The sequence below is a fragment of the Ambystoma mexicanum genome, chromosome 8 (genome assembly GCF_040938575.1).
Source record: "Ambystoma mexicanum isolate Mex_15411 chromosome 8, UKY_AmexF1_1, whole genome shotgun sequence".
NCBI classification, from domain to species: domain Eukaryota; kingdom Metazoa; phylum Chordata; class Amphibia; order Caudata; family Ambystomatidae; genus Ambystoma; species Ambystoma mexicanum.
In genome coordinates this window covers 503,658,659-503,685,826 of record NC_090929.1, presented here as the reverse complement: position 1 = coordinate 503,685,826, position 27,168 = coordinate 503,658,659, and the positions used below count along the sequence as shown (strand labels likewise).

The 27,168-nt window shown below is 44.0% G+C and overlaps 1 protein-coding gene across 3 annotated transcripts in view; it reads left to right on the top strand.

Moving 5' to 3' along the window:
• The window catches only part of CFAP74 (cilia and flagella associated protein 74), a 2,332,202-nt gene that overhangs the window by 2,010,524 nt on the left and 294,510 nt on the right, over positions 1-27,168 (top strand). The gene's annotated exons all lie outside the window — the stretch shown is intronic.

Here is a 27,168-nt window from a genome sequence, read left to right as displayed (position 1 = left end):
AATATATCCATTTCTTTTTCCACACACTATTGGATCTTTGCTTCTCGGTTTGTTACTGAAGACGGTGTGATTTCTCCCCCCAAAAGCTTCGTAGTTCAAGCCTCGCGGGAAATCCAAGGTGTAGCTGTTGCTGTCAAATCTGCACCGTCGCTGTGCTTTGTGCCTTGGGATGCAACATGATACAGATGCCTGTGTCCAGGCAATGCATCCGAAAGCCATCTGAGAATGGGTTGCACAGTTGTTCACTGTGCTATATAGGGACACGGGCCTTAGACGCCCCTGTAGGCCCCCACAGTCTTGGTGCCATACACTAGATCCGGCCCTATTAACACATCCTGCCAATAAAAATATATGCATGATATCTACGTCCAGAAGTGAGTCTTCCTCTTTAAGAAATCACTCTTTTAACTAACTATTCCATCTTGTTGGACCACTGGATCCAATTTCCAGATCCCAAGTCGGATGAGTAACTGATTCTTGTCTTATGAAGGGTGAAGTTGAAAGTAGCTATCACTTCCAAGACCTCAACCCTGATTTTCCTAGAGGATGTCAAGCAGTCTATACTCGCGTCATTTCCGATGAAGCCACCACTGCTCTTCAATTGGACAGTGACTAATTGAATAATGGCTACCACCTTACTCCTCCTGGATCGTTCTTCCCACCATTGCTGCTTCTGCAGCCAATCTTAGTGCTACCTCCAGCATCTCAGATTGCTGGGACTGGATTAGAGGCCCCAGCTTGAGGACGTTTCAGCACTGGCGGTCCAATGGGCACAAGCCGGCATCTAGGCCAATGCCCAAACCAACAACTCGTCCATTCCGGGTGGTTTCCTTTTCTGGCCAAATTTTGCTTTTAGTGAATATGATGGCGACACTGATAGTATCTATTAACTGGAGAATATTGAAGTAAGTGTTACAGACATCGCTTCTGAGTCAGCCTTGAGGTTGAGGACTGGCTTTACTGGATAGACACTTTACTTGAGATGGACTTCCCTGAAGTAGCCTTCAGAGGAGGTTTCCTCGTTTTATCTGGTGATGTGCAAGGCTCCTGACAGCCCTGTGGCCACTAAAAAGATCCACAAACCCCCCTTCATTAGGTCTTGCAGGAACAAGTGCTTTCTGTCCAGTCGCAGCCTTCCTCTGCAGCCCCAGTGTGCAATAAGGTTGCAAAAATATAGACCTTCTGCTGGAGACTGTATTTGCCTCACTACACCTCGCTTACTGGAAGTTCACTATTTTATGCTTTTAGGGATGGAACGCGGGTGTAAACTGAAACTGCGTGCGTTATGAAAGGGTATACAATATATACAAGGAAAAGAGGCTTTACATGCATTCACGTTTTCCTTTTATTGCTAAAGGTTAATTGTAAAGTATGTGACCCAATAGAAGAACACGAATAAGGGCGAAATACGACATTCATGGATGTTCCTAGATAATTCAATGTTTGTGGCTGATTCTCTTCAACAATAGACCCTGGGGACTCCCTGCTGAACAACAGTTTGATCCCAGGTGTGCAGGCCCAGTGTGGCACGATTCTACTGAGACGAGAACTCCGACAGCTCCCTTCAGGCAACCTAATTAGAATTGTGTGTTTTTTTCTGTCAGTTATCGTTGTTTATATAACCTCTGTGGCCTGGCTCTAGCAAGTTCCGAAGGCCAACAAACACAGGGTTATGGTAGCTGAAACCCTGGGTCATCTTCGAAAAAATTAGCGCAAATTCACAATGTGCAGAGGATGCACTTCTCTCATTTGCTCTCATCACAGAAATTAGCAGGTCAACTTATTTTTAAAGGTGACCTGTGCATTTGTGGTGCAACTGGACATTAGCGCAAAGATGTGCTGGCCAGCCCCCTTGCATACGTTAGTGTCTTGAATGTGCTGCTAAAGTACGACAGCAACCACTCGGTTGCTGGTGAAACGCAATGAAAACAAAAACGCATGTCTATACCTGTTTGAGGAGTAGAAATGCAAGTTACACTCAAAAAGAATTTCAAGACCGGGTCACGAAAGACCCTGTCATTCAATGGCACACCTCCTGTGCTATTCCACACAGGTGCAGGGGGATGTCTTCGTTTTCTGCGCATTTAAAAGTGCATCGGCTTTGTGAATTCAGGAGGAGCGTTTACATGCACAGAAATGCCCCCTGATTTGCACAAATGGGTGAAAAAGGGCCTCTGAACGAGCGCACCATATCCTCCTCCATGCCATTCAATGGGGCAAAGTTATCAGCCCTTTATCGTACCCCTAGTGAGAAGGAAGAAAAACATTTAATTCCGCCTGTCATACCTCCTGCCTACTCTTATTTTCTCTTCAACCAAATCTTTATAAGCATATGAACAATAACAAATGTAATCTCACATCATATACACAATTTTCTCCAAATCATCGTACCAACAAACAAGTTGCCCAACAATAACTGCTTAATAAATAACGATTACAACCCCCCTACCTTCTGATGCCCTCCCCCTACTATTCTAGAGATGGCTAACTCTCTATACCTTCCCCTCTCTGGCTCATTCCTTTTCCTCCGGAAAAATTCCAAGTGTCCTCAATCTCTTTGGGATGTATAAGTGAGTATAGTCCTTGAGTACATAAGAAAGGGCAACCAAACTTTTCCAAACCTCCCCATTGCCCTCGCACTACTGCTGTCAGCGCTTCCACATCGACAAAATTCCATATTGCGTAGTACCATTGTATAATAGACGGCGGGTCCTTCTGCTTCCACTGTTTCACTAGGCAGCGTCTAGCACTCATTAAAAGGTTGGCCCACAGATGTCCCGCTCAGCCTCCCATCCGAAGATCCCCACTTGGTGGTATGTTCAAGAGTGCCATGGCCCCATCCGTTTCTTTGTCGAACCCCAGTATCCCACCCACCTTCGACTTAACCTCCTGCCAAAAGTGTTTGAGCTGTGGGCACCCTCACCAAATATGTTCCCTTGCTCCCCCCCACATTCCCTCCAGCACAGCAGTGAGTGAGAGTTATACATCTTGTGAAGTTTCTCTGGAGTATAGTGCCATCTGTGTAACAACTTGTACTGCAGCTCGCGGTGCTGCACTGAGGTCTATCGGCTATACCATCCCCCCAAGGCATATCCAATTCCTTATCTGTAAATGTCCTACTCAGCCCTGCCTCCCACCTATTCAGCATTGCCCAGTTCTCATGCCCCTCCTATTCTGACAAGATTTTGTAGATGGCCGAAATCAGCCCCTGTTATTCTCACTGACTGATCATTTTCCCCATTCTGTCAATTCCCTTGTGGGCCCTTCTATTACCTCTGAAACAGTCACTCAGTGTTTTAGCTGCTGGTAAGCATAGAGATCTGCCCTTACCAGGTCATATTCCTTTCAGCAACTGTCAAATGTTTTGAGTCGAGTTTCCTCGTAGAGGTCCCCAATCTCCCTTATCTCTCCCTCTATGCATCGTTTAAACCTGCCGTAATCCATTCCTGGCGGGAATGCAGGATTCCGGATAAGTGGGGTCTGTGGCGATAGCCACTGAGCTAGTCTGAGGCTCCTGTTCAGCCTGTCCCAGATACCCATGGAGTTCCCAGCGATTGGGTTCTCCATAAGCCCTCTAGGTCTTTACCTTCTTTCTCATCCAGGGTATTTTCCAGAGGTGATCTCCTGGCACTGCCTGTTCCATGATCACCCAATATTTCTGGTTTTACCCTCCCTCATTCTGCCAAGGCTCTCAGTTGTGCTGCCTGGAAGTACCTCACCACACTGGGACATCCCACTCCTCCCTGTCATTTACCTTTAAATAGAATGTTCCTCCCTTTTCAGGGTTTCTTCTCGTTCCCATTCCAAATGAAGCCCATTATGTTCTCCTGAACATCCTTCCTCATCTTCCCCATAGATTGGCAGGGGGATCGCTTGAAATAAATATGGCAATCGTGGGAGGATGTTCATCTTCACAATAGCAATTCTTCACAGCCAGGACACATATAGCCCCCTCCACCTTACAAGAGCCTCTTTAATTTGTCTCATCAGCGGGGGATGGTTTGCCCCAACTATCTTGTTTGTGGTTTCCATCATTTTCACCCCCAAATATCTAACCGGGCCCTGCCTACTCTTTTTAATGGAAATACATTATAATGGAAATACATTATTTAGAAAATACAAGTTTACACTATATTCCGGTGGTGTATATGAGACTTGGGGGAAGGTGGTGGCAACAACAGTACTAATTGGAATATTGTTCTAATTATTGAAACCTCAAATGTAGGTTAAATTAATTAAACAAATTAAGTAAAATTAACAGTGAAACTACCCACATAGTCTGCTTTGCATACATACAGTGGTTTCTTCCCTGGTCTACGTGGGAAAGCAGGGAACCCTGGTGTAGGGTACAGTTCCAAAGCGCTTGGGTGGGACAATGCTCCAAAATGTCTTGGTTTCATGATCCTCTGACTGCTTCCACCTCCGTTTTTATGCCATGACTTGGCCATTCATTTATAGCATGCAGAATCTATTGGAGGAATGAATCCATTAGAAGGCCAAATTACTTAATTGCAGATCTGATTATGTGGAATCAGGAAAAATACAATGTTACGGCTGTTACACCAAGCAAAGGAAAATACACCGACACGGGCTTGTAAAGATTCCCAGAATCTTTATTACAAAACTGAACAGTATTCAACAAAGTACACAAATAGCTATTTGGCCGTCAATACATCACAGAGACCACCAGCAGGGTTCAATGTGAGCAGTGAACAGAATTTCCTAGCTGGACATCGACACATTTATACAATTTGTAAAATGATGTCCAGCCTCTTACAGGTTAATTATACACTGGGCTAGGGCCGCGCCAGGTTCACTTTCCTAATTTACATATCTCGTGCATGCAGTGTACTTTTGAATATATTTACTAACACACTCCATTATTCTTTAATTTAACATTTACACTCTTTACATGATGTTTTAATAGAGACCAAACAAATGTTTCACATATTATATTCGGATAGCATTACTGTTCTTGTATACTTGTAGTTTAACATTGCTAATTCAAGTAATCCCCTGCTCCCGAGGTCAACAAAGGACAAGGTCTACATGACCCTAACATGTAGCCTGAAGGCTGGTTGGACATTAACTCTCCTACAGAGGTTGGAGAGGTCAAGGCAAGAACAAGGGCACATGAGACGGCCATTTTAGATTACAGGGTGACTTTGTACAAAAACCCCAAAATGGCGGTTCTAACCTAAAATGGAGGCTTGATTCAAGATGGCGGCTTACATCAATTTCTAAGGTCAAGAACTTGCTGTAGAGAGTTATTTGCGTACAATTTTAAGCATCTTAGCGTAGGCCAATATAGATACAAATCGATATAATAGGAGGCATAATTTAATATCCAGTTCGACAAACCCTCCTTTTGGCCTATGCCAAGTGCTAACACTACTTCTGATCTGTTTGCAAGTAACTCCATACGTCATCGTCCATACACCCCGAATAATTGTCGGACATATCTATTGCCATTAGATCTGACACCAGAGTTTCTTTCAACACATACTCTTTGGAAACCTTCTTTGGGGCGTATATTTTATGCCCTAATACACTTGTTGCTTGCGCGCAACATCCCCCTAACACTGAGCATATACCAGGGAGACACTGTATACAACAACAAAGAAACAGAAAACTTCCCAAGATAATCAGCAGGGCCGAAAACAACTTCCATCCCCATGACCGTAGGAGGTCCCAAAACCATGTACCAAGTTCCCAGTTTCCCTCAGGAACATGTACTTCTGAACTAAGAACATGTAGATTTTGGACAGCCCTAGAGATAGTCGGAGAGGAGTCTGATACGTAAACGCAGCAAGCGGACCCCACTAATTTACATACTCCTCCTCGCTCTGCCAGGATGACATCTATTGCCATCCGGTTCTGAAGAGCCACTAATCTTATTGCTCTCTGCTCTAAAGTCATATTATAAAGTATGTCAGTGGTCCGGTTGATGGTTCTCTCCAATACTTTCGCTAGTCCCCTGATATCTTCTGAATTCGTAATTTGCCCAAAAAATGGCACAAAGGATTTCATAATATCTCCTAGAGTTTGCGCTGGAGTATCCCCTTTTACACCTCGTTGTGGACGAGTCTTCGAAATTTCTACAGTACTGGCAATAAATACCCCAGGTAATAGAATCCCTAAATAACATGTTCCTTGCCAATCCCTGGGCAACCATGGAAATGCCATATTACCGCAAACAAAATAGGGTATACACGCATTTCGCCGACCTATTTTTGGTCGTGGTACTTTTCATCGCCGATCCTTTCATCGCCAACATTTTTATTTTAACTTTTTTTTTTTTAGGAGGTGTTTGTGCGGGTTGGGGTATGATTATTTAAGTAGGGGGGGTTTGGGGAGGCGCAGCTCCCCCATAAATAAAAAAATAAAATAAAAATAAAAATGTTGGCGATGAAAGGGTCGGCGATGAAAAGTACCACGACCAGAAATAGGTTGGCGAAATCATGGAGAACCCAAAATAGACAGGTTCGCTTACGTACAGAGGTCTGTTTTCACTAGTCAAATTCGCAACGTTGGTGCACTTTCTAAAATTACTCATTGACCGTGTTCCATTCCTCTGTATGCAGAAGGATACTGAATCGGGGCTGTGATTAACAGAATAAGATGGAGGCGTGGCATCCTTATTGCCTATAGGAGCCATTTTGAAAGAGATTAAAGACTGAAAGGGATAAGACAATCTATCAGAGGGCCTAACAGAAGCAACGTTTGACTTACTTCTATTTGCAAAAAGTGAGCATCCCAGGTGCATCAAAACATTCTTTTCAAAACTATTTTAATTTGTACCATCAAAGTTCCCTGAGATGCTGTCCTTCCATCGACCAAAAAATAGTGCTCTAAGAGAAGCGTAACAGGCAGTTGTCAAAGGTAAGGGATAAATATACCAACCTAGCCCCTTATCCCCATGTTGCGGTAGATGTGTACAGATCCAGCAATTGGTCTTATTAAAAATTGCATGAGTGGCATTCATCATTAACAAAAGGGTATTATTCTGATAGTTCCGTCTATGCAAAGAATCCCTAGGCGACAAAGTATGCAATTGCACAGAAGGAGTGGGAATAACAGATACATTTTCAATAGGTAAAAAGTCCTCTAACGGATATGCTTCCTCCAGATACCATAACCCAAACCCAACAGTTACTAAAAATCCAGTAATTATCACAAAAAGGCAACAATATACTTTGGGGGTCCCCTTACATGCTTGATCATTGTCTCAGCTAGTCAAATGTTTATCTAAAAGTTTGGTACGGGCCGTAGCGGGTGCAGGCGTTGTCGTCTTCAACCGAAAAAACACCAATTGTTCGTTTGCTGGCGACTCCAGTCGCGGTCTTCTTAATGTCTTTCCCACAACCCTTAGCAAACAGAATCTTCCCACACAGTCGGGCCAAAAAGGCAAGCCCTCAAATGTTTTTCTCAATCGCACAGTCAGACCATGCTGTACGTTTACTTCCTTGGGCGCAAATTATATTTTGCAGTTTCTGGTGAGAACAAAGTGTCGTCACTTCCTCCTGGAAGTGGCGAATGGACGGAAATGGGATCAGAAAAGGATTGATCCGGAAGTTCCACTGTTGGGGAGTGCGGAGACAAGATGGCCGTTTTGTCTGGCCTTGCGGATTCTGAAGCGAGCTCCGATTCTCCCTTGTTGGTTGTTGCTGTTTCAGGCATGCCAGTTACAGCAGTGGGAAGGGATTCTGTGTCTTCTGTATCGTATGGCACGGGCTGTGGGATCCGTTTGGTGTGCGTCGCATGGATCCAGTGTTTACGACCCGCTACCCGCACAGCAGTCTGGGTGACTAGCAGGACTTGGTAGGGACCCCTCCACCGAGGTGCAAGGCAAGACGACCTCTCAAAAAACATTTGTGAGGATCCAGTCCCCCGGTCGTAAACTGTGACCAGGACCCTCGTAGCGCACAGGTAATGCCTCTTGCACCTGGTGATAAATTAAAAACAGATTTTTAGTCAACTGGTTACAGTAATCTGAAAGAAGCACATTTTCTATATCCCGTAATGAGCGACTTTTTGGCATACCCCAAATATTAGCAGGTCTCCCCATTACCAGCTCAAAGGGAGAGAGCCCAGTCTGAGTTTGAGGGGTTGTTCTCATCGACAGTAACACGATCGGTAAGGCGTCCGGCCATTTTAGCTTGGTGCCAGCACACGTTTTAGTGAGTTTGTTCTTTATAATGCCTTTGTGCCTTTCCACTAATCCGGCACTTTGGGCATGTCTAGCTGAATGGAACTGCTTGTCAATCTGTAATCCTTTGCAAATTTGTAGGATTACAGTGGCAATAAAGTGTGGCCCATTATCTGACCAGATGACTCTCGGCAGCCCAAACCTAGGAAAAAACTCTTTCAACAGAGTTTTTGCCGTGGTTATGGTCGTTGCATCTCTAACCGGGAAGGCCTCAACCAACTTACTAAAGGCACAAATAACAACCAATACATATTTAAGATTGTTACACCGTTCCATTTCAATAAAATCAAAGTGAATAACCTCAAACGGGACAGAAGGTGGAGCGAAACTTCCTCTAGGAGTCGAGGTACCTTTTCCTACATTGTGCTGCAAGCAAACCATGCAGTTCTGGACAAAATGCTCCGCAATTTTGAAAATCTTATCATTGGCCCATACATTGTGTAGCATTTTTGTCAATTTTCACGCACAAACATGTGTCGGACCATGAGCCATAATAACCATCATTGTAATGTAGGTGTCAGGGAGTAACCATTTCCCTTCAATATTGTCTACCCAACACCCATCGTCATCCAATCTCCCTGCACCCTCGATCCATCTCTTAGTTTCCTCTATGGTAGCATCTGCTTGAATATCTTTTACAGCATCGATACTTTCACCCAAAGTGCAAACATTTACAATTTCTTTTACAGCATACATTTCTGAACTGAAATCGGTGGCAGTGTGTTTAGCTATCTGATCGGCGAAAGCATTCCCTTTTCCTACATCATCTGTAACCTTTTGATGTGCTGAACATTTTATGATAGCTAACTGAACAGGGGGTGCAAGTGCTGAAAGTAATCTCACTGTTAAAGTGCCATGCTGGATTTTCGTTCCGTGCGAGGTCAAGAAACCTCGTTCTTTCCAAAGTCTACCGAAATTGTGGGCCACCCCAAAGACATACTGACTATCAGTATATATATTCACTGTAAGCCCTTCAGAAAGTTCACAAGCTCGAGTTAACGCTATAATTTCTGCGGCCTGCGCAGAGTTATGCATAATTCTTTTAGTTTCCACAACCGTGCTTGAAGTAGTAACAGCATAAGCAGCTGTGGATGTACTGTCTGGAAGTTTAAAACAAGAGCCATCACAAAATAGCTCTCCTTGTGGGCTATTCAAAGGCATGTCTTTCAGGTCGATTCTGCCTTTAGTCTCTTGTTCTGTCATATAAAGGCAATCGTGTGACGTATCGTCACCATCAACAGTATCTTGCGAGACAGGTAAAAGTTCAGCCGGATTTAATACACAACACCTCTGAATTTGAATGTGGGGGGCAAACAAGATTGGTTCATATCTTATCAATCGTGCAGAAGAGAGGTGTTGCGTTTGAGTTCTATTCAATAGAATATCTACAAAGTGAGGTACCATTAGGGTTAACGCATGACCCAGGACCATTCCCTCACTCTGTTTACAGACGCAGCAGCAGCAGCACAGCACGCAAATATCTTGGCAAAGCGCATGCTACAGGATCAAGGGTGGAGGAATAGTAGCAGCACGGCCTATTCTTCCCTCCATGTTCCTGCGTTAACACAGCCAAAGCACATCCATCACGTTCATGCACAAACAATACAAAGGCCTTGTCATAATTCGGAGTTCCTAAAACCGGCGCTGAACACAGCACGGATTTGAGCAAATCAAATGCAATCTGGTGTTCCAAAGTCCATGGCAATGGCAAAGAAATGTCCTTCTTTGTCAAAGCCAGCATTGGTTTGATTGTTAATGAAAAGTTAGGGATCCACAATCTACAATAAGAAGCCTCTAACTTCCTTTTGCATATTTGGGACAGACATGCCAGAAATGGTCTTTATTCGTTCAGGTGTCAACCGTCTTCCCTCCTTTGACAGGAGATAGCCTAAATAGGCGACCTCCTGACAACAATATTGGAATTTTTTAAGTGAAGCTTTGTGGCCATGTTTTGCTAGATGACAAAGCAACAACACGGTGCCTTATTTACAGGAGCTCTCAGAATCAGCAGCCAAGAGGAGGTCATCTACATACTGCAGTAATGTGCAAGTAGTAGGCAACTCGAGGGTATCAAGCTGCTCTTTCAATGCCCTACTATAAATACTTGGACTCTCAGTGTACCCTTGTGGTGCACGAGTGAATGTAAACGAGCGTCCACCTAGGGTAAACGCAAACAAATACCTGCTATCCTTGTCTATGGGAATACTGAAAAACGCGTTTTTAAGATCAACAACGCTAAAATGAGTGGCAGAAGCCGGAATCATGGTTAGTATCGTTGTAACATCAGGTACGATAGGAAATTGAGGAGCCACAATTGTGTTAATAGCGCGTAAATCAATTATAAAACGAAAGGGAATCGCATTATCACCTTTTTTGTATACTGGCAAAATGGGGCTGTTACATATGCTACCCGTAATCCTCTCAATTACTCCACGATGTACAAAATCAGAAACTATTCATATCAAAGCCTGTTCGCCTTCAACTGAGATCTTATATTGCGGGATGCGAGGCAATTTTACTCCATGTTTCAAAATAATTTGAACAGGTTCAATTTGAAGAATGCCCACATCATTATCATCAATTGCCCATAAGCATTCTGGAACATTACTAAATTCTGGCGGTAAAGGTCGAGTCAAAAACTGAGAGGCGAGAGATTGCTGATGTGAAATTGTTAGCCGAATTCCGTCCGGAGAACAATGTATTACTGCATGCAATGCCTTCAACAAATTTAGCCCCAGCAAGTTCTCCCCACAGTTTGTGGTAAGTAGAAATGGACACTGTTCTGTGAAGGGACCCAGTGTTATCGGTACAGGCAAAGAGACCGGACAAACTACAGGTGTGCCTGAAAACCCTACGGAAACGTTGGATTGCCCTGACAGGGGAATATTTGGAACCGTGAATGATCAATGGAACATTTCTGTGCTCCCGTATCTACTAAAAATAGATGCTTCCTATTCCCCACCGCCATCTCAACGTAGGGGCCTTTCTGATGAACGGGAATAGGCGTAGGTTCCAAATCCTGCTTAGGCAATCCTAGCGAAACAGAACATTATCAAAAGGAAGCTCTTCAGAGAGGTACGCGGCAGAAGGGTGATCAAAAATTTTCTATTATCCACATTCAAAACTTGCTTATCTTGTGAAGGAGGTTGCTGTGATTCTGGTGTAAACTGACCTCTGCCAGGGCCCCCTGCACCTGGGCGACCTCTGGATCGTCTACCCATGTTCCCAAATGACCTTTGCTGTAAGGTCGGACATTGTGCGCGCCAGTGGCCTTCCTGCCGGCAATAGGCACACTGGTTAATGGTTACCGGAGCCAAGGGCGCACTTCCCCGTGGAATGTACTGACCTCTAAATTGATTACCCCCTCTAGGGTTTCTAACAATCTGCTGTAATAAAACTTTAGTTTTCAGGTCACCCTTTTTTTTCTCAAGTTTTTCCTTTTCAGTATTTACACGATTTTCATAGTACTGAGCCATATGCAGTACTTCTGATTGAGACTTCGCCTGCCAAGCGCTTTCAGAAGACATAATCTGTTACTGGATGTCAGGCAGCAATCTACGTACAAATTTGTCGACAAACAACCTTTTCCCTGACTCTGTGCCTAAGTCTTGTCCACTGAAATCTGAGAATACCTGCTCGAACCGATTGAAGAAATCGGTAGCACCCTCAGACTTTCCTTGGACACAGGCCGTAAGCTTGTCCCAAATGATTCTTTTTTCTGGAACCATAGTTTTCAATTTTACAATAATTCTATCAGGCAAGGTTAATATCACTTGAGGTGGTCGTTCACCAGCTGGTCTTTCTCTGTCTAGCCTAACCATGTTATCCCATGTATCTCCCAACCCAGGTATGTCATCTATAGTCCTAATCTGTTTCCACAAATCAACTGGCAGGAGTACGGGAAATAATAAGTCAATATCACTTAAAGTGAATACAGACGACTGTAAGACCGACTCTATTTCTTTATAGAATCCGGTCGGATTCTTTCTCATATCGGGAATAGATTGCTTTATGGTGTTCACTTCCTGTCTTGAAAACGGGATGTGAACAAACTGTGAAACGTAATGTGCAGGAATTTCTCCGTCAACTATTCCTCGTCCAGCATAGGACGCAATCTCAACTTTCGGGACAAATTTCGGAGGGATCTCTCTCATAGGCAACTGAGAAGTAGGCAGCTCCGAACGCTTACTAAGCAACAGAGCCAAATCAAGCGCTAAGGCAGTCGAAGAAGTATCAATCGAAAAGGCTCTCTTATAAACACTCAACAATTCTGCGGGACAACAAATCTTTCTTCTTACACACTCATTCTGCAGGTGCTCTACCATCACCTGTATCACTTTCTTTTGCATTTCTAACGTATACTGACTATATGTGTCATATACTTCATCTGGAGTTATCGACATATCCGAAATCCATCTTATCGCATCCTTTATACAAATTCGCGCTTCCTCTCCTTTTAATTCTCGACGAGGAGAAAACTGTTTCTGTAAGTACATAATACCTAAACTACCACCATCTGCTTCCTCATTCTGTAACTCTTCCAACTCCTTCCTATACTCAAAAATCCTCTCAACATGCTCATATACCTTCTCCGCAGTATCTCTGGACAACGCTAAGGCGTTCAAATCCCGTAACCCTTGTGGGAAATCTACATCATTAAGTCTATTCCACATTATACTCAAATGAGTCCCTAATCCTTCGATAAAAACATTTTTCTCAGGAATATCTTTTAAATTTTCGAGTGTGGAAAAAACATCAGCTTGTTCACCCTTCTCCATACAATGTTTAGCCCAAGCAGTCAATTCACTCTTTTTGCCTGGGGACACAGTATTACGAGTCACAACCCTTGGTCTTGCTCCCTGGTCTACTACAAGGGATGCAGAATCACTTGGAAGAGGAAGAGTAGGCACATTCTGAATAACAACAGGTGAAGGCAAGGGGGCAGGCAAAGGGGCGACGGCTGGAAGAACAACAGGAAGAACAGCAGGGAGGACCGGAGGAACTATAGGAGGGGGAACTACAACAGGAAGGGGCAAAGCGCCAGGAGGAGGGACGTACGGAGGTGGCGCGGAGGCATCGGGCCTTCGTTCATGCAAAAGTTTATTAATCAATTCATCTGACGTATGAAAATCTTTTGAAGAGTAGATTTTCTGAATGCCTAATTGAAACGCCCTGTCCGTGTTCCTAACTGACTCCAATTTTTTATTTTGATCATATAACCGTGCCTTTTCGACACCTGTCATATGTCTACGCATGTGTTTCTCTCTACTCTTTTGTTGCTGCAAAGCTTCTGTTTTCCAACTGTGCAACGCAACAAATGCTGCAGGTCTAGCCTTTTTCTTTACTAATACAGACTCTAAATATTCTATACGAGGGATATCAAAACTACCATTGGTTGGCCACCGAAGATTAGAATTATGTCTGGTTTGTCTGTGCCAAATGTCATTAAATGCTGTACTACCAAAGCCTTTCTTACAGTACATAGTACATTCCGGCGACCCCTCCTGTGGTGCGGGACGGCTATCTTCCAAAGATTGTCTGTCGCTGCGGAATAATGCCCTTAAGCAGGCAGACAATTTCCCAGGCATATCAAAGTTCTGGTGTTACCTGGTTAAATAATTGTGCTTGCGAGTACAATGCTCCAAATTCAAATTGTCAGGGTTAGATTAAGAATCGGGGCACGATTCACCTGACCAAAGGACTGGGAGGCCCGATCGGGTTACTAAGGACAATGCTAAGGACCCACGTGTCTGGTGATTTTCGGCAAATTTACCCACCTCAAATATATGGACCCTCGTCAAGACGTCGTCTCGGGCTACAGCTCACCGTCCAGGGATCGGATCGTGCAGTTTCTTCGAGGAATTCGCTTCTCGTCTAGAGTGGCCGTTTCTGTTGGCAATCTTGGTCCGATAGCCGAGCCAACCTTCAACGAGACAAAGTCAATCTTGAGGGTGCCTATCCGGGCGCCATCTGTGGAATCAGGAAAAATACAATATTACGGCTGTTACACCAAGCAAAGGAAAATACACTGACACGGGCTTGTAAAGATTCCCAGAATCTTTATTACAAAACTGAACAGTATTCAACAAAGTACACAAATAGCTATTTGGCCGTCAATACATCACAGAGACCACCAGCAGGGTTCAATGTGAGCAGTGAACAGAATTTCCTAGATGGACATCGACGCATTTATACAATTTGTAAAATGATGTCCAGCCTCTTACAGGTTAATTATACATTGGGCTAGGGTCGCGCCAGGTTCACTTTCCTAATTTACATATCTTGTGCATGCGGTTTACTTTTGAATATATTTACTAACACACTCCATTATTCTTTACTTTAATTTACATGATGTTTTAATACAGACCAAACAAATGTTTCACATATTATATTTGGATAGCATTACTGTTCTTGTATACTTGTAGTTTAACATTGCTAATTCAAGTAATCCCCTGCTCCCGAGGTCAACAAAGGACAAGGTCTACATGACCCTAACATGTAGCCTGAAGGCAGGTTGGACATTAACTCTCCTACAGAGGTTGGAGAGGTTAAGGCAAGAACAAGGGCACATGAGACAGCCATTTTAGATTGCAGGGTGACTTTGTACAAAAACCCCAAAATGGCGGTTCTAACCTAAAATGGAGGCTTGATTCAAGATGGTGGCTTACATCAATTTCTAAGGTCAAGACCTTGCCGTAGAGAGTTATTCGCGTACAATTTTAAGCAGCTTGGCGTAGGCCAATATACATACAAATCGTTATAATAGGAGGCATAATTTAATATCCTGTTCGACAATTATTCCTTCCACAGATTACTCATCGCATACCCTCCCACCCCACCAAATAAGTCAGCACTTTTGAAAATACTCTCTATTTAAAACATGTTTCAACCAGTGAGAGTTCTGTTATTCTTTGTGAGTGCCTAAATTCAAAAGATTAAAATATAGGTCAGATCGCACTGGTAGCTTTGCGTATAAATAGGCATGTCCACCCCTCTGGCACGAGAGGAAGCCAAGGAGCAATGATGGAGCCAACAAGGAGCACCACCTCGTGTCCACTGAAAAGGTTTCCAAACCTGATTGCTTCCTAGGCGGATTTCGGATGATGAAGAATCTCTGTGAAGAATCTTTGCAGCTATCTAAAATAACTTTATTTAAGGTAAGTCATTTTAACATCCCTTTACTAGAAAGGATCGCAACACATATGTCATTGTCTTCGAGGTATGTATCCAGTGTATGCATCTCATCTCAGCTGATGATCCACACAGAACTCGCACCACATACAGTCCCTGGGCAATCTGCTTTCAGTGTAGTCTGGATATGCAGACGAAAGGGACGGGATGGGTGCTGGAAGTGGTGGATGTCCACGGTATCTTGCACATACATGCTTGTCCCTCATACTGAAGAGTTTGGATAACCATGAATAATCATGGACTTGAACAAATGAACGAAAGTTAAAATTAGTTATAGTTATGGATAAACATGGTTCGTACTAGTCACCCCAACAGTTCCAGAAAATATTGCTGGTAGGAAAAAACCAACCCCTTATGACATTATGGCATTTGCCATTCCACAATAGTAGAATATGTCCATAGGTAGAAATAAACACTTCAGTGCTTACTGCAAAATATTAGTATTGTTTCAACATATTTTTATACATTTTCATAGATTGCACAAGACAACAAATGCGTTATCAATACCCCCACGCTCTTCCCTCTCTCACTCCACCCGCTCACCAGAAGTGGAGACTATTCCTGCTCTTTTTTTCATGAGTTCTGTTAGGCACCTATTATTTCCAGTACCCTAATTTTGTACATGCGACATTGCACCATATAGTCACTTTGCAAATATGTCAACACTGATCCCCAATCTTGGTTAAACATATCCTGATTCCCCTGAATCTTATACGGTATCCATGACAGAGAAACAAAGTTCCAGACTTTCTGTAACCAGTCCTGGGTCGTGGGTGTCCGTTGTTTCCAATGATGTGCAATCGCCAACCAAGCCACTATCAAGAGGGTCATAAATCCCTTTTTCTGTATCTTAGTATATGTTCAAATCCAAATATGGACCTGATCACTCCTCCTATTACTCTTATCACACTCTCTATGACGACTGTCTACTCTCTGCTATGACGACTGTCTACTTATCTGATCTTTTTCACACTCAATCTGCCTACCCTAGGCCTCTTTTTCAAACTCTCGCATGCCTTCTCTCTCCACCCACACCCGATCACTCTCTTAACTCCACTGTCTCCACTCTTGACTTCGCCCATTTCTTCTCATCAAAGGTTTTCTCCCTCTGTCAAGATATTGAACACTCCCTTCCTCTGGGCACACCATCTCCCTCTTTTTCTACCCCTTCTGCCTCTATCTCTCACCTCGCTCTTATTTCTAACACTGATGTTCTTTTCCTACTTAATAACGCCCACCCTACTGCTACCCTTAACGATCCAATTCCCTCTGTTCTCATACCTAAGGTCTATCCTCTTCTAATTCCCTATCGTGTCTCCTTCTTTAACACCTGCCTCTCTACTTCTGTCTTTCCTGTTTTCATTAAATATGCAACAATTATTCCCATCTTAAAAAAACCCACAGCTAATCCTCTGATGGTTTCCAATTTCGATTCTATCTCTCTTCTACCCTATCTCTCTAAGCTCCTAGAGCGTTTTGTCTATTCTCAGAGCTCAACTTTTGTTACTGATCTCTCTCTTCTTCCTCGATTTCAATCTGGCTTTCGTCCCCTTCACTCTACTGAAACTGCCCTGATCTCTGTCCTCGACTCCCTTTTCTCAGCCCGATATGCTAAACATTCTTCCTTTCTCATTCTTCTTGATTTATCTGCTGCATTTGACTCCGTGGATCATTCTTTGCTCCTGTCCTCACTCTCTTCTTTTGGTCTTAAGGGTTCTGTTCTATCTTGGTTTAGCTCTTATCTTTCCAATCAGACTTTCTCTGTCTCATGGGAAGACAAAACCTCTACATCTTTCTCTCTACATCTTTCTCTCTACATCTTTCTCTGACCATGGGTACCCCAAGGGTCAGTCTTAGGCCCCTTCCTTTTTTCATTGCACACTTCACAACTCACGGCTGTTATCTCTTCTTTTGGTCTTCCACATCACTTTTACACTGATGATACTCACCTTTTTTTATCTTTCTCTTCCTTTACTCCTGAAATCCACCACACCCTCACAGCCTGTCTTACCGCTATTAAATCTTGGATGTCTTCTCACTTTCTCACTCTTAATACAGAGAAGACAGAGGTTCTGTTCTTCCCTGCTAACACTCTCCCCCTTCCTCCACCCCTGTTCATATCTTTCCCTCCCTCTAATCTTCCAATCTCTACTAGTGCTTGTAATTTTGGTCTCCACTTTGATTCCAATCTTTCCTTCTCTCACCATATTTCTCTCACCTCCCGCTCATGTCGTTTTCATCTTTATAACAACCGTAAAGCTCGCCTCTTCCTCACCTTCCAGGCATCTAAACTCCTAATCTCCTCACTGATTTTCTCTCAACTCTTTTTCTGTTGTACTACTCTCTTTGGTCTTCCAAGCTCTCGTCTTGCCCCACTAAAGTCCATCTTTAACTCTTCTATTAGTTTACTTTGTCTTCTTCCCAATCGAGACTCTATTTCCTCCTTTCTTGCAACACTTGGTTGGCTTCCCTTCTACTCTCAAATAAAATTTCACTTTCTCTGCCTCGTCTTCAAATCCCTCTATGGACTTCCGCATAACTACCTCTTTGTGCTTTTATCTTTCTACACCCCGACCCGTTCTCTCCGGTCTTCCTCTCTTTTTAAACTTGTGGTTCTTCGTCCTCCATGTGCCCAGTCTTGCTTCCGATCCTTTCAGCTTCTTTCTCCCCTCAACTGGAATGCTCTTCCAGTCGCACTTCAATCTATCACTGTTTACTTTCTTTTCCGTGCTTCCTTGAAATTCCATCTTCTTCAACACCCCGAATGATCGCTGTCTGGATTTAATTGTCTAAATGTTTAACCATTTTTATTGTATCATATTCTGTTTTAAAATGTGGAGCGCTTTGGATTAAGGTGCTTTATAAAATACAAATAAAATATAAAATACAAATGTTCTCGCCCCTGGATCCCACATCCCACACATCCACACCTTTCTTCCCAATCACTCCGTCCCCTGGAATATCTTACTCATCTGCTTTCTTAACCATCTCAAAATTGATGTAGCACTTGGCAATCCTACAACCCCTCCAGCATTGATCCGAAGCCTCAGTAAACATTGGGTGAATTCTTTCAGGTGTGTAATGCCATCGTAGAAACACAAGCCCACATCGCCCATACTCGAATGTATCTTGTTGGCTTTGGAATTGCTTCCCATAGGTATCCCCAATGTCTTCCCGAGAGGTCCTCCCCCAGAGTGTTTTCCCATTTTTTCATATATTTCCATTGTACTTTCTCTTCATAATCATTCTGGTACCTATAAAAGCTCGACACCAGATTTCTTGAGCCTGTATGGGTCGTTAAATACCCTTCAAATTGTGTCAATTGTCTTGTTGCTGCCCCCTTTATAATCGGGTCGGTTAGCCAATGCTTCAATTGGTTGTACTTAAACCGATCCCTCTCTGTAAGTCCTATATCCTGACTACATTCCTCAAAGGTCCTTAAAGCCTATCCCTGATACATGTCTCATATCTTTAGGAACCTTGCCCTCTTCCATGCCTTGAATGCCCCCTTTTCACCACTGGTGAAAATTCCGGATTCCCAAACTTCGGGTGACATGGGGAGGGGTTCACTGTTAAGGCACCCCTCTCCACTTTCGAGTGCCAAACCTCCACCCCCACTCTAATTATTTCACTAATCCTAATATTGGGATGTCTGTGGTTTTTTATTCAGCCACAAAATTCCCGAGAGGGATGTGCCCGCTACCGCCCTATCCTGTCTGGCCCAAATGTTATATTGACTATCCGCTAACCGTTCCTTAATTACCCGTAGCTGGGCCGCTTCGAAATAGCTATGAAAATGGGGGAATGCTAAGCCCCCTCGATTCCTAGCGGCCGTTAATGTTAATGTGAGAGGGATGGGCCCGCTACCGCCCTATCCTGTCTGCCTCAAATGTTATATTGACTATCCGCTAACAATTCCTTAATTACCTGTAGCTTGCCCGCCTCAAAATATCTATGAAAATGGGGGAAGCCGAAGCCCCCTCGATTCCTAGGGGCCGTTAATGTGGACATCACTATCCTCGTTATTTTTTCTTCCATGTGTATGACGATATAGTTTTAATAAGGTATTTAAAGAATGCTTTTGGGATCCTAATAGGCAATGCCTGAAAATAATATAGAAGTCTTGGCATTACGACCATCTTTATCGCCGCCATTCTACCGTCCCATGAAATTGTTATGGGATCCCATTTCCTGAGATCCATTTTGATCCTATCGAGTAATGGCGGATAATTTACTCTGTACATTTGTCCTAATGTTTTCGTAAGAGTTACACCTAGGTATGTAATTCCCTTTTCCGCAACCATCAATTGCATTCTGGAACCCAACCTTTCCAGCACGTTCGGGTTTACTGATAAGTTCAATATTTCCGGCTTCTGCCTATTAATTTATAATCCCGACATCCCCCCGAAAACATCCAATTCTTTCATAAGCGCTGGCAATAAATGATCTGGGTCCGATAATGCCACCAGGATATCATCTGTGAACGCTATTGCCTTATGTGCCTCCCCCGCCATTGCTATTCCTTTTATCTACTCTGCTTTCCGAATCCTCGTCAATAGGGGTTATAGATATATGGCGTATAATATCGGGGACAGCGGGCAACCCTGTTTCGTGCCTCTTCCCAAAGTTATCCTCTTTGATATTGTCCCATTAAGAGCGATATGAATTGTTGGTGAAATATAGTTTGCCTGCACCATCTGGATAAACCCCATACTAAACCACATAAGTTTCAACACCCGGAACAAAAAAGACCACTCGACGCTGTTGAAAGCTTTTTCCGTGTCTAATGACACTAGCATTGCTGGGTCTTGGGCCATGGCAGTCTTCTCAATTATATGGTAAATCCTACTGGTGTTATCAAACGTTTGTCTGTTGGATATAAATCCTGATTGATCTATTCTATTAATTTTGGAAGCAGATGTGTTAATCTATCTGCTAGGATCTTTGTATATAGTTTTGCGTCCAGATTTATTAGCGCTATTGGGTGATATGAACCTGGGGACACAGAACCCTTACCTTGTTTAAGGAACATAGAGCCCTTATATTTAAATGTGTTAAATAATTTTGTAAGCTACGGAGCTAGTAAATCCATATAATGTTTATAAAAACTCTCCAGGTACCCATTCAGGCCCGGGGCCTTGTTCTTTGGCAGTGTTCTAATAGCCTTTCTCACCTCTTCCTCCCAGATTTCCTCCTCTATAGCCTCTGTTTCCTCCTCTGTAATTTGCGGAAGCGTGAGCCCTGCTATGTATTCCTCCTGTCTGTCTCCCAGGGGTTCATCTGATTTGTATAAAGCTTGAGAGTATTCCCTAAATATTTTCCCCATGACCTCATTTGTTGTCTTTTCCTGTCCTGAACTATTACAAAGCTTCAATATCACGTGGGTGCGCCTCTTATCTTTCAATTGCCTGCCCAAATGCCTGTCTGCTTTATTGGCCTTCACATAATGCCACTGTTTTAAATGTAACAGGGCTCCCTCCGCCTGCTTCAATCAGAGCATTGACCCTGAACGTGCCGTAGTGACCTTCTTAATTTATTATTCTGGTTCTTTGACATTTCCCCTTGTGTGTCTCTCAGTTTCCCCTCTAATTCTTCCACAAATTGTCATTTGTTTATCCCTCCCTGCCTTGAATGCTATCAAATGTGCCCTCATTATCTCCTTTAATGCATCACATATCGTTTCCATTGACGATTCCCCCATCTCATTGTCCTCTATTGTGTCTCTAATAAGTTTGGCTTGAACTTGAGAATAGGATGGGAACCCCTGCACTTGTCCTCTTACTGCCCTCCAGACATCATGCAGGGCCAGCGTTGTCATTTTCTATCTAAGTGCCTTGGATGGTGCCTCCATTCCCAATGTATTACTTTTACTCCTATCTTGCTGTGGCATCCATGCTATATGGAGATCTCCCGCCAGAATAATTTCCCCTTTAGCAAAATCATCCAACCTTGACAAAACCCTCCTCAAGAATCCATCTTGTCCTGTATTTGGAGCATACACTGAAGTCAACGTAATCTTTTGGCCTCCAAGAATAATATTCAAAAAAAGGTACCTCCCTTCCTTGCCTGACTGCAATTCCAGCACCTGTGCCCCCAACCTATCATGTATTGCTATCAACACTGCTGCCTTTTTCTCCCCCACTTTCGCCCGAAAAGGTTGGGAATACCCTTGTATTTGCCATTTCCATTTATTCCTTTTACATATATGCATTTCTTGATGCATAAGAATATCCAGATTGCCCCCCCGCACACATTTTTCTAGCTTTTTCCTCTTATTGGGGGTATTAATTCCCCTTACATTGTACGTTAACGCTTTGAGGGCCTTCATCTTTGTTGCCATCTACCCATTCCCCTATATCCTTAAACCTGTGTCTTTGTTTCTCCCCTTCTGGAAACCCCCTCCTACACTCACCCCTCCCCCCAACCCCAACTAACAACATTAACCCCCAACTTGAAACTCCCCGCCCACCACTGCCCCCCCCTCCCCACTGAGGAAGGCTGAGGTTCCTAGTACCACTCGGACAAAGTGCTCGCCGCACCTTGCCCTCATACAATCCCAGAGATTACATTGTGGGGAATACTAAACCCCACTTAGGATTCCAAGCTCCATCCCCGCTCCTGGTCCCCTCAGGCCGTATTCTTTACGATGAACATGTATGAATCTTACCCCTTACTGGGGTTCATCTTCCATCCTCTTCTCCCCTTTTATATTTGTTCACCTCACTCGAGTGTCTCTAAATCTGAGTTCGCCCCTTCCTTCAGGTCTTATGTCCCCCTTTGCCTTTCTTCGATACTGTTTTCCATTCTCACAGCTTCTTATAACCCCTGTCTCCTTTTGATTGTTCACATTCACTATCCGCATTTTCCCCTTGCAAGTTCAAAATCAGTTCACCTTCCTCACAGGTCATGATTCTATGTTGGCGCTCTTCCCATGCAAAGAGTAGACCAAAGGGACATTTTTTCATCACTAGGCCCATTTGTCTCCGCTTTAGAAGTATGGATTGTGCAAGATCTTGATACAGCTGCACTTCTTCATCGTTAATTCGCACTTGTCCAGCTTTCCTCGCCTTCTGCAGAATCTACTCTTTCTGGGCGTATGATGTTATTGCCACCAGGACGTCCCTTGGTTGGGAACCTGGCTCCACCACTCTTCGGGGGCCTACCCGATGTAAACGATCTACCTGCGCCAAGGCTTCAGAGCTGTCTGCTATTACTTCTGCAAACAGTTGTTGAATTGTTCCTTTCAAATCCTTATCCCTCACTGACTATGAAAGATTCTTTATCCTGATATTTGACCTCTGTGCGCGGTTTTCAATATCCTCACACTGGATCGCCAAGTTATGGGACGGACGGGAGAGATGTTCCAATGCTTCATCACTCTTTTGCGTATCTTCCTCCAAGTTTTGAACTACCTTTTCCAATGTGTCTGTCCTCTCTTCTAGCTTGTTCCGATACATTTTTAGCTCCTGTATAGATGGTTTCATTTTTTTCTTTCAAAGTAAAGTGTTTGTGATAATTCTTGCCAGCAGAAAACTTCCCAATGTCTTGGGTGGTCCCCAAAAGACAAAAGAAATGCTCTACCAGGTAAAAGTTCTAGGTTTCTAGGGGTTTTCTCCTTTCCCCTAGATTACTTCTCGTTCTACTTTCCTCTTCTTTGTGTCCTCTCAGGTAAATGTCATTGGGTCTCATTATAACTATATTGGTCCGGAAACACTGGTGCCGGTAAGCCTACCAACACTGGTGTTTCTGGACTGGCAGAGTACGACTATGCGGGCGGGTGCCATCCCGCCTGCCAGGGTAAGACCTGGCGGGCGGACTGGTACCCGCCCGCAAAGTTTCACAGAAGCACCGGCACCATTGTTAACGGTGCCGGTGGTTCTGTGGTCCCCATTCCCATGGAGTCGTTTGGGACTCCATGGGAATGGGAACTTACAAAATTACTGGTGCCTGACTTCCCGGACGCCGGTGCCGGAATACCTCAGTGTTAGTGGGAAGTCAGGCGCCGGTAATTTTGGACGAGTCCAGCGGCAAGCCACCGGTATCACCGGCAGGCTTATCGCCCGACCTGTAATGAGGCCCATTGTATTTTATATCTTCATAAGGGTGCGAGTCCCAGACTCGCAGTTCTTTATAGTACCTGCTTGGTGTATTTCCCTATAAAGCATCAGGTTTTGATCGAAAACAGTCTCTCTAACCCTCTTATTCTCAAACTCTTTTTTGGGTGTGAGTCCCAGACTCGCAACAGTGGAACATAATAGCTTGGTTCACTCTCCTGCCAAGTAAATGTCCAGCTTGGTTTACTCTCCTGCCAAGTGTTTGACCTCTCGCTGACTGTCTTTATATCTCTCTGGCTGCTATACCCTTTTATTCTTTGGCTTTCATATGGGTGTGGGTCCCAGACTCGCACCAGGCCTCCTGATTTGTTGGTCGCTTCCAGCTATTTAATTGCCTCACACGCCAGGCCCAAGAGTCTCTCTCAAGGGTGTTAGAAGGCTTATTTTCTTGCATCTGGACTGCTCCCTCGTCGCTTCTGCAATAAACTGTCATGAGAAGATTGTTTGTTGAATTTTAGTTCATTATGACCATTCTCAGTGGTCCAGTTTACAGTTTGTGTGGGACACATATTACCAACCACCCGTCCTTTGGGGCCCCCGGTGGCACCCCTTTAGTGTCTACCATTATTGAATCTGAAGAGTGTTTCCCACCTTCTTTATTTCAATCCTACCCTGTGTCTAGGTATTCTTCCTGGAAAGCTGTAAAGTTGGAACCTAATAATTGGAGACGAACCGCATAGACGTGGTCCATGCAGATTTTGTCTTTGAAATTTCGATCAGATGTAAGTCACTGGAGTTAACCTGTCTCAAGTTCGAGAGGCAGTATAGACATTCAATGACTTTTCTTCTATTTAGAATTTGTTTATCCTCCTTATCCACTAGCCTCTCCAACCGTAGGCACCTTGAATTGTCTCTGGTTTAGAGTTTCTTGAGCCCTGGGGTAACAGGCAATCCTTATCTGATTTTTTTTGACCAGGCATGTTTTCACTCCTTTAGAGATGCCAAGGACTCCCCAGGGTTTTCATAGGAGAGGACTTGGAGAGAAGGAACACCAAAGGAGATACCATCCCTTACTACATTTTGTTCAACCATCAATGTTTTACTTTGTTCGACAGCAGTCTGGCCAACCGTTACTGGGAGAGTTTTGACAGCCCCAAGCACTAGGACTTCTGCTTTGTGTGCATAGCTAGAAAGGATGTTTAGCAGACTTTTCTTTAATTTCTCATCTGCAGCTTGTCTTTTCTCTGCCAAAGACAAAGAATAATTCGGAGGGTTGGGCCGGTGAGCGTACTTTATCGCTTTTAGGTCTTCCTTCTGCATTTTTTTTTTTACACTGAATCAGTGCATTACTAGACTTGTTTGGCGAATCTCTCTGGATTTCAGTTCCTTCTATTGAGTAGAATGATTGGTCCATCAGAGCTTCCGTGTTAGCTTTGTCTTTCATCACCTCACTTTCATCTTCTTCGATGATGGACTCAGGGATTGTGGATCTCCCCTCTGTTAAGGTTCCCTGTCTTTGGGTCTCTCTCCTTTTAATATTTTCACTAGATTTTGATGAAACAACATGGACTGATAAGTTTAGACTTGACTTTATATTGGACTTTCTGCATTTTCCCCTTTAAATCACGTGTGTGCTGCCATTTCTTTTTTCCCCATTTGTGTGTAAATATCACAAACGATTTTTCTGGCCTAGTTAGGGGCTGATCAAGACAGCACAGATTGAGCCCCCAAACATGCCCCTCCTCATGGTGTTTCAGCGGGGTAAGGTTCTATTTGGTTCTGAGTACATTTGTCAGTTGGAAGATCTTCGATTCCGAATATCTCGGAAGGACCGGAATGCTGGAAGGCCCTCTCAGCTCTAAGATCGCCTTCCGTCCCCCACTGGCAGGCTGCATCTCTGCCTTCCACTGTGTGTTTCATGTGGATTGGGGGTTTCTGAATTCAGGTCAGATTTGCCCCAGTTTAAATCCAGACATTCTTCTGCAGGGGCCTTTTGAACTGGGATTTGAGCTTTTTTTTCACCTCTTTTTTTGACATTGCGGCGGCGGTCGTAACGTAGCCTTCCAAGAACACCAGCTTGAGTCTACCTTCGCCATCAAAGTAGACTGATCCTTCATTGTGTCATTTATTGCCTGGAAACATTTTGTAAAAGGACCCAAAGTAATAGTCAACATGTACATGACACTAAGAGGGTTGAGTATCTTTCCTCAAATTTGTCGCAGTCCCTGCCCCCATCAGAATTACCAACATTGACCAGGGGTATCACACGACCTGTGTATATCGTTCTAATCATTTGTTCGATTCTTGCTATGTCCGTTCTCAGTGACCTTTCCATCAATGTCCCCTGTGCTTTAGCTGATGTGACGGCCCCAACGCCAGGACCAGGAATGCTAGTATTCTATGTACTGATTTTGGCATGTGTCTTGTTGCCTTGTCTAGAGGCACCTTCAACGCTTAAAAGCCCTCTTGGGTCGATTTTGAGTCTTGGGCTGTTTGGCCGGTCACTGAAAACTCTTTTGGCAGTCCATTAAAAAAGTTCATTGGATGACTAGATGGATATGTTGTTGGGCCATTTGTTACCAACTCTGCTGGGAAGTGTGGTGTGGGTAAGCGGGGGAGTGGTGGGGAGGTCAATAATCTCTTTCCTCGTGCCCCCTAAGAGTTCAGCAGCAGTCATATCCCCATTTGCCCCTATCGTGTTTGCCTGCTCAGGTTGGACCTGGTTTTTAGCTTTAAAAAAGGACGTAATTTTGTCCCCTCCTTGCTTCCCTGCAAGGTTATTTGAAGATGGCTTAGGCATTCAGGTAGAGGTAAAGGTAGAGGTAGAAGAATTGAGTTAAGTTTCCGTCTCGGACTAAACGGTATAAAGTTCGATTTATGTTGGCAACAAGTATTTTTTTCGCCAGACTTCGTTTTGCAGATATGAGAGCCGCGGACACACAAAAGTTGTCTATTTCCATTGGTTGGCCTCTACTGTCCTCTCAAGTTGTGGGTGCCGTAAGAATGCCCCCCCCCCCCTCCCCCTTTGACAATGCTCCCACTGCAGGTCTGATCTAATTCCATCTGAGCTACCCCACAATGTTATTCACCCTCTGTGATTATAATTGCCCCTATCCCATAAATTGCGATGCTGTCCCGACAGGGGGGTGTTTGGTGTAGTTCAATGGTTAAAAAGCCTGGGGCCTTCTTACTCCAGTGAACCAAGGCCGTCACCCTCTGCTGGCCCTCGAAAGCAAACTTAGCAAAGCGCTCAGGCCCCAACTTCTCGGGGGCTCTAATGAGAGATCACATTCGTCTTCACCCTGGACTTGGGCAATGTGGTCTCTCATTTCAGCAGTGTGAGGGGGGTCAAAGGTACAGGCTTGTTCTAGGGGCACTGGGGATTGAGACGCCCCAGGTTAAAGGATGTGCCCAGAAACATACAGCAGGGACAAGAGGGGAACTCCTATAGTCATGGTTGGTTCTCCCACCTGAGACGCCTGAGGAGCCTGCAGGACTGCACAGTACGAGGATTGGGGGCGAGGGTTTGAACTGATGTCCTGTGGCATCAGTTCAACCTTTTCCCCTATGCTCATCTGAGGGAGCCTGAACCAAATAATAAATGACTTTCTCTTACACCTGAATCATCCTGGACACTCTTTTTATGTAGTGAAAATGTTTACAGTGCTAGTTTTCTCTGCCCATGATGTATTTAAGATGAAAAATCAGGTCAGT